This window comes from Gouania willdenowi, chromosome 1, assembly GCF_900634775.1.
Source record: "Gouania willdenowi chromosome 1, fGouWil2.1, whole genome shotgun sequence".
In the NCBI taxonomy this organism is placed as follows: domain Eukaryota; kingdom Metazoa; phylum Chordata; class Actinopteri; order Blenniiformes; family Gobiesocidae; genus Gouania; species Gouania willdenowi.
This window is the reverse complement of record NC_041044.1, coordinates 14,253,912-14,270,561: the sequence shown is the minus strand read 5'-3', so window position 1 is coordinate 14,270,561 and position 16,650 is coordinate 14,253,912. Positions and strand designations below refer to the sequence as shown.

Genomic DNA, 16,650 nt, shown 5'->3' with positions numbered 1-16,650 from the left:
AAGGTCTGGTCCTCCCGAGTCCAAATATGTGGTTTTTGGGTAGAGTGAATTACGCCCGCTAGAGCCCAAAAAAAAGTGTTCATTTTGTGTAAAATGTGATATCAGCGGACAGGTTTTATTCCCCCGAGTCCGAATATGTGCTTGGTTTTTGGATAAAGTCTGAAATGGGCCCACTGCAGGCCCTGGAAGGTCAGTTCGGAGTATTTCATTTTGAAAATAATCCCCCCTCATTACAATTGTGGCTTTTGTTGGCATGTTGTGACTTAAGTTGGTGTGCTGTGTTGTGTGGGCCACCGTATTGCTGACTTATTTATTACACTTTTAAAAACAACGGTTGACACAAATTATAAAGTTTTTTTAATTTTTCCAGTTGACAATCACAGCAGTAGTATCACAGATCTACAGGACAAGGCACTTACATGCACAAAATAAAAAAGACTACATGCTCTCTCAATAGGACAGACATTAAGCTGTAAAATATGAAATTAAGCAGCTGTGATGCCATCCAGTTGATGCACATAATCAATAGGTTTTCCTAAAAGCCCTCCAGCACTCTGAATTTAACCGTTTGTCACCTAAACACTTACTATTCTGCAGGACATTTAGTTTGTGGGTTCAATGTTCATTTCTCTGGGTACATAGATTGTATGTTGGCAGTGACGTGCCGTGACCACTAGGGTTGGGTAGGCACGTTGCAAACCGAGACCACCAATGACAATTTCATATGTTTCTGCTGTCAAGCGTTAATTCAATTCAAATCAATTTTATTTGTATAAAGCAATTTCCAACAAAGTCATCTCAATGCGCTTATCAAAATATAAAATTCATAATAAGAAAGAAAAAACCCAATAAGATCCACATGAACAAGTGTTTAGCCATCTAACAAAATCAACATCATAAACACCATTAAAGAAACATAAACAATTATTTAATATAGCCTCCATACTCTCCCAACAAGATATATCTCATGACACGACAGCACATCTGTTGTTTATGTTGGAAACACAGAAACACCGAGAAAATGACAACTCAGAACAGCCTCAGTGAGGAGCATCCACAAAGTCAATCCTTCCTTTTGTTCCATTCACTGTGAAAAGTATGAAACATGTTGTGAACTTACCTTTGCTGAAGATCTAGTAACTCAGGTGTTGGTCTCCATCTTTTAAAAGCTGTCGTTTTTGCTCAAAACAAAGTTTCTCTATCATCTCCAGCGCTGTCATCCACACTGTAGTGTTATCCCGCCCACTAGCTAGAGAACTTAGCAGCAGCAGTCACGTGTCATCTATTCACTAATGTGCTGTGAACTTACGTATAGCATTTAGCATAGCGCAGTTACGTACAAAGGCAGCTCTCTACGCTGCCTTTACGCGTAAATTGATGTCACATTGGGGACCTGACTGCGCATGCGCAAACACGTAAACTCACGCAATGGGAACAGAGGCAGGAGAGCGACGTGCCTTTGGGAGGGGGCGTGGCCTCCCTCTGCCTTACAGCGGAGCGGAAAAAAAAAAAAAAAAAAAAAAAGACTGTGCAGCTGTTCCAGGAAACAGCGCTGTTTAGTCATTTGGGCTATGAAACGGACAAAATGGACTGGTAAATAGTAAATGGACTTGATTTTATATAGCGCTTTATCACCACACTGAAGCAGTCTCAAAGCGCTTTACATATCAGCTCATTCACCCAATCACTCTCACGTTCACACACCAGTGGGACGTCCAGCAAGGCGCTAGTCGACCACTGGGAGAAACTTAGGGTTCAGTGTCTTGCCCAAGGACACTTCGACACATAGTCAGGTACTGGGATCGAACCCCCAACCTCTCGATCAGAAGACGACCCTCTACCACCTGAGTGGACACTTTCAAACTTATAGGTACTGTAGGCTATTGGAAATGGAAAAATAAATAATTTATAATTTAAAAATAAATAAAAATTAGAATTAGAATTAGAATTAAATAATCAAAAAGAAATTCACCCTTGGGTAGGCACTGCCTACCCAAGGGTGAATTGACGGCACGTCACTGTATGTTGGTCACCCTTGGCTCTGCAGCCAAAAAGTCAGTGCAGTAAAGTGTTTAAATTTGGAGGCTGTATTCAAATCTGACTAATTGGTCCGGTCCACAGAACAATTTAAAACAGTTAATCTTGAGGCTGTAACTTCTTATGGCTTTTCTATTATCAGCGTAGCCAGAGGGGAACATTAAATATCTCACTGACAAAAGCAAAAGCCTGACTGTGAGTTTGAAGCATGATTAACTTTTAGATTACCAGAGTTGTCTTAATAAAAGCAGACAGTCTGACCTCGAAACACAAGAGATATTGAAATGTACAAAGGTCTGTCACAATTTATTAGCCTATGAGCCCCTGGAGCTCTGCTGTTTTTTTAGAGCTTAAGTGTTGCAGAGGCTGTTTGTTAGCACTTAGCTTTGTCCTCAGAGAGATGCTGTGAACGACTATTCATCTATATAATCCGCTATAACATCCCACAACAGGGACCTGAGCTGAGGTGAGACAGGGTAGTTTCACTGATGATGTGTTGATACAATTTAAATAATTTACTCAGATTACAGTTGCAGGTCCTGTAGGGTTTTCCTACCTGCATAACAAGTATTGTGATGCAAAAGGAGGGGACACTGGTATATATTGTGTAAACAAGTAATCACATTTATGATAACCAGTGCAAAAATTGTTTGTCAGTGAAAGGCCAATAGCTTATGCAAATGTATAAGATGTCTGCTGCTATTTACTGCTGTTGTTGAGTTGCGTGAGATTAATATGAAAACTATAGTCATTTGTCACAGCACAGTAGGGTTAGGACATACCTCTCAAGTTTTGGATTTGAAAATAAGGGAAATTTGGGCGATATGGACCAAAACTCATATCTCAATACATTTTCTCAAAATGGTGATATACGATATAAATCTAGATAATTTTATTAAACAAAGTGTGACCAGAAAGTCAATTCTGGGTTAAATTTGCTGATGCAAAATGCCACACAGGGACATTTATTAACAAACAGCTGATCAATATGTAACACTCAGAAATGTATCTAACTGAGCTTTACATATTGTTCTGAGAAGTAAAAGTAGCGACTCCTAAAACTAGTATTTTGTTTCATATGATGTATGAAATATTATAGTTTTCTATATCACCAAAATAGAAAACTCGATACATCTTGAATCTCGATATATCTCCCAGCCCTAATTCCTAAATTATAGAACAGCCTAAATAAAAACATAAATGTGTATATGAAGTGTTTATTTAATATACAGTACTTACAGTTTATATACAAGTCAACACGTTGCATATTTAATGTTAATTTAACATTGCTTGTCTTTAAGTTACACATTAACATTTCATTTTCATTATATATTTTCTTATAATTTGTCATGTTCACTCATGTGGTTCTCTGGTATTCACTAATGACTTATTAGACACATTTATTACAGACTTTACATTCTTTAACACTTTTTTAAAGCAGTTTATGTTTGTGGAGCTTGTGATTGGCTGATTTTTCATGTTGACTTACGTAATTCCTTGCGCTGTGGTAGACGTTAAAATCTCAGTTATTAATCTAACAGAATGTGTAACTGTGTCACATCCTGCTGCTCTTTAGGAAGATAAACTCTCTGTCACATTTTACAACGTATTTACACCAGTTCTTTGGTATTTTTCACTGTAACGTCTTCATTCATCATCTCTGTTCTGAGTTGTTTCCGGGTTTGTTGCCGCTGTCGGCACTAATCTCGCGAGGACTGACACTCGGGCCATTTCAGGTGGCAGTTCTCGCGGGGCTAGTGACGGCGTTCAGCTTAGTAAGGCATCTTTTAATTATTATTACTTTAAAATACGGGATATTTACGGGAAAATACTAATACGGGAAGATGGTGGGAAAGAGGGCTAAAATACGTGAGTTTCCCAGCCAAAACAGGATACTTGACAGGTAAGGGTTAGGAACTGGAAGTTCTTTCACAGTCTTCACTCAAACGCGGAAGTGAAACGTGCATATAGCCCATAGCAACTTGTTTGGTGTATTGTTTTTCAAAATAATGCAACTGTGCTACCTACTGCCACCTATTGACATGGAGTAATTGCTCTGCCTAGTAAAGGTTAATGGCACTGATTGTTATTTCTTTTAAACTGGCCAATAAGCGTGTACAGCTTTTTGAAGAGATATAAATATACATACAACAAATCTTTGGAGAAATGTCTATTTCCGTCCATCCTCTATAACACTTTATCTTCAACAGAGTCTGTAGGGAGCTTGGAGAGATCCTAGTTGGCACAGAGCAAAGGACAGAATTCAGCCCAGAGAGGTCACTTCTCCACAACCACTGGAGCAGCATACTAACACTCAAACTACAGCGAATAGATTCTTCAACTATTTAATGGCGGAAGAGAGCAGAAGACCTAAAAAAAAAAAAAAAAAAAAAAAAAAGGAAGCTTCAAACAGAGATGCAAGCACCCACGTCAGGTTGATGCAAGAGGTTTCTTTTTCTGAAAAGATAAAAATAAACTGCTGGCTTGACAAAAGACATACACAAGCTGCCTCCAATGACAGTGATGCAAGCTAGAATGTAGCAAGTGTACCTTAACCTCAGCATAGAATATTTCATATATTAACCCATACAGATTATGCAGTGTGAGTACCTCCTTTTTGATGGTGTGACTAAGACAAAATAACCAGCAGGTCTCAAACCTGGACTGTGATAGTTCAGCACATATTCAATGAAAATTGTATGTTTGATCAAAAATGAGTATTTTTGATCAAAACCTCTGTCTAGATGTTTACATAAACATTTGAAATCCATCCAATACTTTGAATTCAAATCACTTTTCTGGATTGCAGTGCTAACAACGTTATGTTAATAACAAATCTTAGCTTCATAATGGCAATTGTTGATCACACACACTGACATTAATTGTCTTCCCAGCGTAAACACAAGATATTGGCTCAATAACTTTGAGAACCTGGAACACCATTTGACCCTGCCATCCGGAGCAGCGCGATGCAAAAACCAGTAGCTAACCTCTCAGCTACAAGCTGTTTTTAGTTTTTAGACAAACCCTTCCAAGTTGCTCTGACAGACTTCTAATCGCAGAGATGCATCCACCGAGCCAGTGGGCTCGGTTAAGGCGGGCATACACTGTGCTATTTTTTTAGTCGTTGTACTCAGCTCCAGCTCAAATTGTGCGACTCAATTGGAGAGTCACGTTATACAGACCGACACTCTGACGCGACCTGACTGCTCACACTGTACGTCCATAGACAACACGTCAGGGTCTTGTTTCCGGAAATGCAACGTAAAAATGCGAAGAATAGAACTCTGAAGCGTCACCATTAAAACAGAAGTAGATGAAGAACCCAGAAGTGGATAGACACTCTCAAATCTCAGCAAAAAGAGCTTTAAACAAGAAAAGGCGGCAATGCGATGGACCAGGAATTAGCTGGGCAGACGTGGGCAGTACGGTCCGTCAATTCTAAAGTGGTCCTACATTGTTCGCGCATGCGCAGTGTGAGAGTTTGAGGTAAGCCAGTCCGTGGCACTGCTTCAACTGTGTGATAGCCTGACAAAGGGAGACCAGGATTTCAAAAAGGTTTGATTTTCTTACGACTATACTAGGGATGTAACGATTAATCGTAAGGCAGTTAAAAATCGATTCATAGGTATCACAGTTGATATCGATTTTCTGAAAATTGAATCGCAGTATTTTTTTAACCAGCAGAGGGCGCTATCCACAAGTGTAGGCGGCGGGCGGAGTCTAATACTTTCTTTCTGGCCGCCTTCTACTCTTAAATATGTTAATAAATGATTCATTACCCCTTTAGCACCGAAAGAATATCTGTAATATTACTTGAATATCTGTAAAAGTCACGTTTTTCTATTAGCTCTGTCTGCTAGCATAGCATCTCTTCTTCACTGCAAGATATCTGCATGCCAACCGACCACTGTGTTACCAGCGCCCTCTGTTGGTCCAAACAAATATGATGTAAATCAGTGTAATCACGTTTTTTTTTTTTTTTTTTAAGTCCAATTGTTAAGGCACAAAATACATTTTCAGTTGCACTTTTAAAAGAAAAAGAACTATTATGCAGTTTTGCATTGTTTATTATACAACCAGAATTTAAATTAATAGGCTTCATTTTCATTTGTATTATTCCTTTATTTATTTCATTCAAGATTTATTTTTAGTTAAATTGCATTGTTTTGAATTGTCTATCAAGGAATTCTTTTGACAATGAAAAATAAAAAGAAAATAGTACAGTATTTTCAAATTTTTTTTCCCAAAAATAAAAATTTGTCTACAGTTCCATTTTGTAAAATAAATCGTGAGAGAATCGTATCGTGAACCCAGTATCATGAATCGAATCGTATCGGGAGTTGAGTGAATCGTTACATCCCTAGACTATACGATTGCTGATCGTGAGCTGGTCATGAGGTGTTAATCGCTTCTCGTGACTCTATGTATAGCCGAGATTTGGCCCTATCCAAAAAATAGACGCACAATTGAAAAGTTGCACAGTGTATGCCCACCTTTAGCAAGCTGAACTGGCCAGGTTGAACAACACAACAAAACAGTCCCCTCTGAATGTCCTGCAATGCTATGCACCACCACAGCTCCCTTGTCTAACGGTTGTGTGTGAAGTACATACTCACTGGTATTGTGGTATATGAAAAAATCATATCATAAATTGGGTGGTAACTCTACAAAGCAACTCAGCTTGTACTTTTGTCAGTTGATATATGCTTTTTAGTGTATTGTTGTTATCCATAAAGAAGATGTAGCTGTCCTTTCTGTGCGAAAGTATCACATAATGTCACTTCACTCCTTCTCTTAAACAAGATCGAACTCAATGCAGCTGATACATTTTCTTCCCATCTAGAATCTGAAACAACATTTGATAACATAGTTTTCATCAAAGGGCAACCAAGAGAGAGACAGAAACAGTGAATGCAAAAATATTCATACGCATAAATCATATGACAGCTTGAGTAGTTTGTGTGTGGTTGAAATTTCTATAGAAACAACTTTGATGACCTCTCTCCTCTACATCCTGGATGAGATTGCAGTTGCCTGTGCATTTCTGCCTCTGGCAACAACACCCAGGCGTAGGTGGACTGACCATCATGAGTGGTCTACTGGGAACTTAAGGCCAGCAATAAGCTGTGAGAGCCCTGTGCCTTTCCCATTGAGAGAACACAGCGTTGAACGTGGAGGCGGGGTATCAAGGGCAACACTAGATCAATTGTCCACAATTCTGCTTATAAACTGCTGATTTTGTTTCTGCTAATAGAACAAAACTATTGACATTCAATTCCATTGAGTGGAATGTTTATCCAAACAGATGTATATTTGATAGTTTTCTGAAAATGTCTTTGAAACAGTCCCCTAATGATGTTTGCATTCTGTGGTCATTACTATACTAGCCATCAAACTATATTTTTGATGATCATTGAGCCTTTCTAAGACGACTTTTTCTGAATCCATCATTAATGCCTCCGAGCGTTATAGTGGCCTTTTTGTACGGCACAAGGAATCCAAACCAGAGGATAAATAATGTTCACCTATTCTGGCAAACTGTGTCTTATTCCAGCTTACCCACAAAGAGTGATGCATTCTGAAGACGTCTTCTGTCCATCTAGTCTACAGTCTCACGAGGGATTGTTTAACTGTGACATAAATAAATCAGACTATTGTTTTGTGTATGCCAAAACTATTTCCTCTTTTTTATTGTGATGCTTGAAAGTAATTTTGTATGGATGAATATACATTAGTTTGTCTGAGTGTCATGGTTCTGTTGGTAGCTTCCGCATCGTCATTGACGTCTTTAAAGGAGTGAGTGTTTCCCTTCTCCAAAACCCGCTTTTTCATACAGGCACATATCTGAATAATTTTCTCCAAAACTTATGCCAAGTTAACATGCACATAATTTGCTATGGCACCCTTGTATGGTTACAGCTAAAAGTAAATCTTAATATTGATAGATGAAAGATGATGCTGAAGCCACCCCGGGATCCCTAGCTTAAAAGTAACGCCATCACTTACGGCAAGTGATTTTTCCCCTTAAATATATACCTATATGACTACTGTAACTCAGTTTTTACCTGTTTTAATAAGTCGACCCTGTGTAAACTCCAAATGGTTCAAAATGCTGCTGCCAGACTTTTGACCGGTACGTCCAGAACATCACACATTACCCCGATACTTTCCTCCCTGCACTGGCTCCCTGTCAATTTCCGAATTGAATATAAAATACTGGTTCTAACATTCCGGGCTTTGCATGGCCAGGCTCCTCTATACATTTCAGACATGTTGTGTCCCTACACTTCAGGACGCAGCCTTCGATCCTCAGGTCAGGGTCTACTAAGGTTCCCAAAAACTAAATTTAAAACCAGAGGAGACCTGGCGTTCAAGGCTGCAGCCCCCAGACTCTGGAATTGTCTGCCCCAGTCTCTCCGGGAGATGAACTGCATGGACACTTTTAAAAAACATTTGAAGACTTCGCTTTTCAAAAAAGCTTTTAGTTAACAAGATTTTATTTTTAATTTTTACTGCCCTTTTATGATGCTACACATGTGATGTAAATGTATGTTTATTGTTTCTGTGTACAGCACTTTGTGATTTTATCTGCGAAAAGCGCTTTATAAATAAATACTTACTTACTTACTTACTAATAAAAAGTAGAAAGTGTCTATTCATACAGTTGCCATGTGGACAACCCCCCGTGCTATTGGTAGATTTACTGAAGTAGACGTAAGTAGTGTCTTAGGATTAGGGTTAGGGTTAGGGTAAGGTTTAATGTTAGGGTTAGGGTTAGGGTCAAGTTAAAACCCTATATTGCAACAATTTTTCGGTTTAGGGTTAAGTTTAGTCTTAGTCACGTGACCTAAACTGGCCAATGACTGACCTATTACGTGACCTAAACTGGCCAATGAGATAGAATGTCTGTATATTGATACGGCAACCGTAAGGATAGCCACTGCCCAAAAAGTATTGTTCATCAAAATATAATACATTTTATTGGGAATATTATGTTGGGTACTGCTCTAATTTGTCATGTTTTGTTATATCTTTATATATTTTGATGACAAGTACTGTTTACTTGGTATATCAGGTAAAAATCATTTAACATCAGTGATGGTGTTACTAATTTTAGCGATAGTGTTCTTGTCTTAACCCTTACCATTACCAACCCCTTCTTCTGAGCTGTAGCCCATTGTTTCCTATAACTCCACCTAGTAAAGTGGTTAAGGCCTCCATATATTACAGTGGTAGCAAGAGTTTGATTCATTGCATGAGTTTAATTTATCTGAAGCACAAAAAGACAAAGCAATCTTGTCGGCATGCACAAAAAAATAGATTAACATGACAGTTTGTCAATCCACCATGAGATTGTGTTGGTCCGTCACAGTGCTAAGTCAAAAAAATCACACATTTCTCGACAGTGAGGGAGTACAGGTGAGAAACCCATGAAAGCACAAGGCTTCATTTAGAAATATCTCAGAAAGTCATGTTGATTCAACCAATAACCATTTTAATACAAGGGAATGTCTCCAACAATCACCTGAAGATGTCAACCTGAATAAACTTCAAACCAAAACATATTTTCAATGCGGAACAAGCAACAGCTATTATGTTGTTAGTACAGAATGTTGCGATGAAAGAGGAGTAAAGCCACAAGTATTGCACATCCTGCAATCCAGTTGATGAACTTTATTTAAAGAGTAACTAAACCCCAAACCCAATTTTTTCTGCTTAATGCATATGCATTTGTGTATTAAGTAGTGCTGTTTATCAACCCTCGTCTCACTCTTCACATTTTAGTAAAAGTATTTTAATTTTGCGTATTTAGTTGTAAAATGTCAGAGTTACTGGTCTCTAAGGGTTGAACGGCGGCTATTACAATTGAATGATGATATTGGCTGAGACAGATTATTTGGAACTCTTACAAAAGCTGAGAGGAAAAAAAATAAAAAATAAAAAACAAAAGCTGAGAGGAAGGAGGAGGGTTTCTTCCAATCACAGCCCTCAGTGGGCATTGATTGACAGCCTCAATGAGGAAGTCTTATACTCTGTGTTAAGCAGCACTCTACAGTGGTGATGTTTTTGACTTTGTACTTCAATAAAGAGCAGATTCTGTGCTAATCAGAGGGTTCACCAAGCTATGTGTGTATGTTCAGACACATCATGAATGTATTCCTGCCTGTCGCGTGGTCGTGTGTGTACATCTTATCGCTATGTGCGTGAGGTGGTGGGAGAGTAAGGCTATAGTGCTGTGTGATTGTGTGTGCCTGTGGTTGTAGTGACACATCTCAGCTGTGAACTCGCTATGTGTGCAGACACATCATTGTGCGTATTATCGTCTGTCTCTGCACACAGCGCTGACTGGCAGCCTGAGTGGGCGTGTCTTACTGCTACAGCAGTAACGCCCATAGTCAAGGCTTTTTTTTTGAGTGTTTCCCCTAGTGGCAGGTCAGCAGAAAGCAGGGGTTTAGTTATTCTTTGAATGTTTCTGGATACAAGCAACCAAAGAAATGAGATGTGGTGTGTAAGATAGGCTCTGTTGCTCATGCATCTAATAACATAATAATAATGTAACCTTTATTAATCATCGAAGTGAAACTATTCCCAGCATTTTATCCATTTTCCCCTAGGGGTAGGCTGCCAACTGCAGGCACTCAGGGAGCTGTTGGATTGATCCTTCAGACATAGGCAACTGTGTCTGATGGATCCACATGCCACATGCAGCCCAAAATGACAGAAAAATACACAAAACAAGAGCAAGAGCACATTAAAAACTACAAAAATGTACACGATTGCAGGAAAATACAGTAAAAGACAAGAGAAAAACAGAAAATACTCCAAAAACACACAAAACTACTACAAAAATTAACAAAACAACAAAGTAATACACAAAATTACTCAGAAAAATATACAAAATTACATCAAAAGTACACTTAAAGACAAGAAAAACACAAAAAATGACTCGGCAAACCCATAGCACAAACAAAGAAGCAAAACGACAACAGAAATACACAAAAATAACAAAAAAAAAAAAAAAAACGCAAAATGGCAGCAGAAACACACAATATGACTCCAAAATTATACATATTTTACAGGAACAATACACAAAAGGACTACATAAATGCAAAAAATGCCTCACAATGAGCAAGACAAAAACAAACATGCACAGACTGAGAGAAAAACTACTATAAAAACTCTTTATTATTATAAATGCTGACATAAATGTTGATCATGTGGCCCCCCAATCAAATAAACACAATTTTGTAGCCCTGCTGTGATAAAAGTTGCTCACCTCTGCTTTACATTAAGTGATCATCTGAAGTGGCTAATGTGTCTGATTGATGTTCCCCTCAGTCCATTGTGCTTTAAGTTGTGCAGGTACAGGACAACAAGTTGGCCCATGATCTTCTTCACAACTCTTTGTGTGACTCAACAGAAAACTGGTGAAGGTCAGAAAAGATCCACTCCCCATAAGCATTTAAATGCATTTTGCACAAACATGATTGTAATGAATTGATGCAGGTTGGCTTTGTTACTGTGACATCTATTTACACACATTATATTTATGTTAACCACAAAATGAGCTGGAACATTTTCAATCTTTCTTAGTACCACAGTGTCTATTTGTTTTGCTGTTTTAACAATTACTATTAAAGAGTTCACTTACAGCACTACATCTTTAAAATGTGTAAACTACGTTGCTACCCAATGAAAAAGGAAATGTCCACTTTCAAGAACACAAATCTCATATTCTTAATAATATCCTATTTTGCTGAACACAATCTATACCTCAATACTTTTTGTACCTTGGTGAATGCAGATACATTCTCCTTAAATGGATTTAAAATCCTATATCTGTTGGATATTGGATTCTGTTTGGGAAATGAACCTCTTGACAGGCTATCAGGTTGTGGCTCAGAAACAATCCATTATAATGCTGCTAGATTAGAGGCCTTGTCCAAGGCAACATTAGAGACATTGAGGTGAAAGCCTGTCAGAGGGTTCATAATGTGGTTGTGTAGAACTTCCTTTAAACTACTAATACTTGTGTTTATCATAAACGAGCACACATGGTGTTTAGAGTCTTTTTTTTCATTAAAAGAAAAGTGAAGTCTGTTACATAAAAGTGGGGACGTGATGTGTAACTGAATGATGATCATGATGGAGAATGATGAAAATCAAAACAAATATCAACAAATCATACACTAGTGGAGTAGGGCAAAGTATTATTATTATAATTATTATCCCTACCCCTTTTAACTCTTCAGTTTATATCATAGCTGCTATTATATAAACAAATATCCATATCAACATGTAATATATACCGGTTTGTATACACTACCTAAATACCCATACAAATATTTAATACGTTTGCACACCACCTTATAAATATACAGTATATATAGTTATTCATATATGGTGGAGGTAGGAGTCTGACTGTTTGAAGGTGTGAACAGGTGTTTTTCATACAGATAACAAGTTAAAGCTGCAGTTTGTAAGTTTTTTTTTTTCTAGTTTTATTTGGTCAAAAATCCATAATCATCTTATATTGTATTGTATATTGTAATCCAAAGTGTTCTGAGTGAACAGTGAATCTCTTCTTCTCCTGCTCTGTAAAGGAGCTTTAGAAATGAAGAGTGTAATGCTGGACTTCAGACAAGCAGAGATCTTTCTACCAACAGGGCGATCCCATGAGCTGTTTTAAGCATTACTATTGGCTGCTAGAGCTGCTCGTCAAAACTCGATGCACGTTCCCGAGCTGAGAGTAGGGACAGTCCCATGGCATTATACTGTATTACAGCTGAAGTCTCCAATGCGGCTTTTGGCACAGCGGTTACATCGCAAATCAAGAGGGAAAAGGAAGACCGAGGTGGAGAAGCAACAGAATTAAAGGCACAAACGTGTTCAGGAGGAATGCTTTCCACGGAGTTGGTGTGTGCAGTGAACTGCGAGTGATCAGCTTTTAGTCAGCGCAGTCCACCCCGAGTCAATAGCTTTTTAATAATGATCTAAGGTGGAAAGAACAGACCCAAGTCATCTGCAGTGTGGACGGAGTGTGTCTGCTCTGATCAGCTGAGATCGGCTGCAGCTGCTTGTGTTTGAGCAGCAGCTGTAACTCTGACCCTCTTACTGTCCTCACAGCAGCGAGTGATACGTGCTTTCATGTCTCTACAACAGTCGCAAAGCGTTCCACAGTGTGCGCATGCATGCAGAGTTTCATTCAGGAGGGGAGGGGGGAGCGTGGAGCACCTCACGATTCTACAAACCCCAGCTTTAAAACAGGTGCCATTAATACAGGTAACGACTGGAGGATAGAAGAACTTCTTAAAGGTCCCATATCATCACATGTATTTGCGGTTTATTTTCTCAAACTCACCTGTTTTCTAGTTTTAGCCTCTGAAAAGTCACTTTCTGAGCAACTCCACAGACTTATACATATTCATTAGTGGGCATGTCTATAGACGGGACACTGACTTCTAGTGTTGTGTTCAAGACCGCACTATCCGAGACCAAGACTTGCCCGAGACCAGCATGCACTGAGACCAAGACAAGACCAAGACTTTCAGGAGCCGAGACCGAGTCAAGACCAAGACCGAGACAAGCCGAGACCAAGACCAAGACCATAAACATTTTTTTTTCAATTTAAAAAAATATATAAATAAATAAAATTATGGCAAGGTTCAACAGTTAAATAACATTCTCTCTTTAATTTTAGTTTATTTTAAATACATTTGACGGACAAAAAAGGTGCCTGCAAAAAATTAACTAAAATATTAAAACTACTACTGCTACTGATAAATTCACAATTATTCTACATATTTGAAAACAAGATTTTTATGTCAGCTGAATGTACAGCAAGTGTTTAAAAGCATTTCTACCAAGAAATAATGATTCTTTATTCTGATTCTTTCAGTTGTTCAGGTTTAACAGGTCACAGATTTCACAAGATAATTTTTTAGTTAGAAAAAGCCTTTACACAGGCCATTTTTATTAATTCACTTATTGATATAGTTTAATTTGGTTGCTGTAATGTAACTAGGATATTCAATTAACAAAGGTTTCCAACTGTAACTGTAAAAGTGAAACTTTCTGAAATAAAACTACAAACAAGTTGTCATCAGTGTAAAAAAACATAGAGCTACAGGTAGATGTGAAACTAAATAAAACAAACTCAAACTCTGGAAAAGTCATGTAACAAATTAATCAATAGTTCTTGTTGAAAATTATTATTATTCTGGATACAGTGGATACAGAAACTATAAAAAATAATTATATTGTGAACCTGTTTATATTGTGGGGAACATATTATATACATACATGTAATTGGAGTCTAAAGACACAAAAAAAACACCACTTTAAAAAGAAAATAGACTGATATAAGACCTCTTTACAGTTATTTGAGTCATTCTGGGCTAGTGCAACTCTGCGGCGATGACGCGCTGGTGACAACATAAACCAAGATGGCGGCGGCCCGGACTACAGCCGACACTATGTAATAAAGCCTTAAAAGACATTGATATAATGAAAAGAGTGGATGGACAGAGGCATAAACATGCTGACTTTCACACGGACACACACGGACTTATTAAACACACACAGACTTATTAAACACACACAGACTTATTAAACACACACGGACTTATTAAACACACACAGACTTATTAAACACACACAGACTTATTAAACACACACGGACCTCAGTAAACACGGTAAACGGAACAGGCTTCACCGCTCGGCTGGCACTAGGACCCAGAAACAGAGTAAGTGCGTCCCCTATCCAGCCTTCACAGGCTGTAATATCATCAGTTTATCATTTTACCAGTTGTTAGAGCTACTGTCTTTACCAGGGAGATAATATTTATTACTGGTGATTGTTTTCTGGAGTTTTACTGGTGATTAGTTCATATCTCCCTTGCGCTCCGCGGTCCAAACTGACACCGTAGCCGCACACACATATGAGTGTGTCAAACACGTCACTCAGTCACATTAAGGAAGGTTGTGGTCATTATACGGGGTGGATTAAATAATGAATAAAGGATTGTTTTATTCCGTTCTTCTCCGTGTTATTATCACATTATAAGAAAGTTTAAAAATAGCAGAAATTAGTGCTGGTCTCAAACGGTCTTGACGGAAAATCCCGAGTCCAGGCAGCCCGAGTCCGAGACAAGACCGAGTCAAAATGCTTCAGAGTCCGAGACGAGACCAAGACCTTTAAAATTTGGTCTCGAGACCAAGACCGGTCTTGACCACCACAACACTACTGACTTCCTCCACCCCGCATGATGACGTAGGACCAGGGGACGGCCCGCCCTCCTCCCACCTGAGCTCATGCTGCTTTATAAAGACAGCGCGTGGGGGCGGGGCGTTCGCCGGCACATACATAGACTGTAGAAAATACATACATAGCACTGCGCGAAGGACGCTGAAATGCTGGGCGTGTCTGTTTAGATGTCAATCATGGAACAGAGCTTCCTGGAGGCGCGGCTTGTCCAGCTCAGTGCCACGTCAAATTTATCATCAAAGTGGGAACGCGTCATCAAATTGGAGCGAGGTGTTTGTGCTCACCCTGCAGTAAAAAGCAAATCACCCTCTAACTAACGATTGAGGGAATCAATGAAAAAAACACTTTGGGCATGTGTATGAAGCCCAAATAGCACAGAAAAGTTGATTTAGTGTAACATGAGCCCTTTAAAAAAGAAGTAACAGGTCTGTGAGAGCCAGAATTCTTACTTGTTTGTGCCAAATACTTATTTTATGCAAGAATCATATATATATTCCATATGCTTGTACTTTAAAAGAAAAACAAAGCAGATTTATATTCGTACTTTGTTGTATTGAAATCTCAAAACTGTTCCATAAAGTCACTCCACAGTTGGATATGCACATGTTTTTTTATTGTTGTTTGTGAGTGACTGACTTTGCATGGGGTTGGCTCCAGCACTACCCTACAATCTTAAACTGGATAAAGGAGGGAAAGGAGATGAAATAATAAATGCAAATACTTCTGTAAAGACAGAGACCACCTGACGCCTCTACACTCTAATTAGTCTGTTCAGACATCTTTGTGCTACTTTTCAATAAAACCTCTTTAACGCCTTATGGAAGCAGACAAAGACATAGTTTGGTTCTCCTTGTCTCTTTGCACTTTCACTAGAAAAACATAAAACAGCCCAAAACAAATACATCATTCATCAACTAAATCTGCCTTCTGAGAGTAGACCTCCCAATGTCTGCCTGCTCTGACATGCCCAATTCACAAGAATAGCCAACAACAAAAACACAGAAACAAAAGCTGGGTGAATGACAATGCCTGTGATTTGTTGTGTTGCGTTCTGTCAGGCAGTATGAAGGGAAGTCTCAGAGGAAGTACATAATGTACAGGAAACATGGTCAAAGAAAATGTATTGCCAGACTTACTGTATATAGAGTGTAAGACATCCCTACAATGACACAAGGGACATTATGGGATAAAACTACAAATGAAATATTGAAATTCATAGATTTGAGTAGGTTTTTTTTTTTTTTTTTCCAATTAGAAAGATATTTACTGTGCTATTCAAAAGAACTCAACTTCAGCAAGGTAACATGAAAGCAAAAAATAAATAAATAAAAAAGTCTGTAACG

The 16,650-nt window shown here is 38.5% G+C and overlaps 1 protein-coding gene across 1 annotated transcript in view; it reads right to left on the bottom strand.

Annotated features, from left to right (window-relative positions):
• grin2ab (glutamate receptor, ionotropic, N-methyl D-aspartate 2A, b) overlaps positions 1-1,148 on the bottom strand; it is a 177,816-nt gene extending 176,668 nt beyond the window's left edge. The window contains exon 1 of the mRNA XM_028444168.1: positions 1,121-1,148. The gene's annotated coding sequence lies outside the window, so the exon portion shown is untranslated. The remainder of the gene's footprint in view (positions 1-1,120) is intronic.
• Between the last annotated feature and the right edge of the window lie 15,502 nt (positions 1,149-16,650).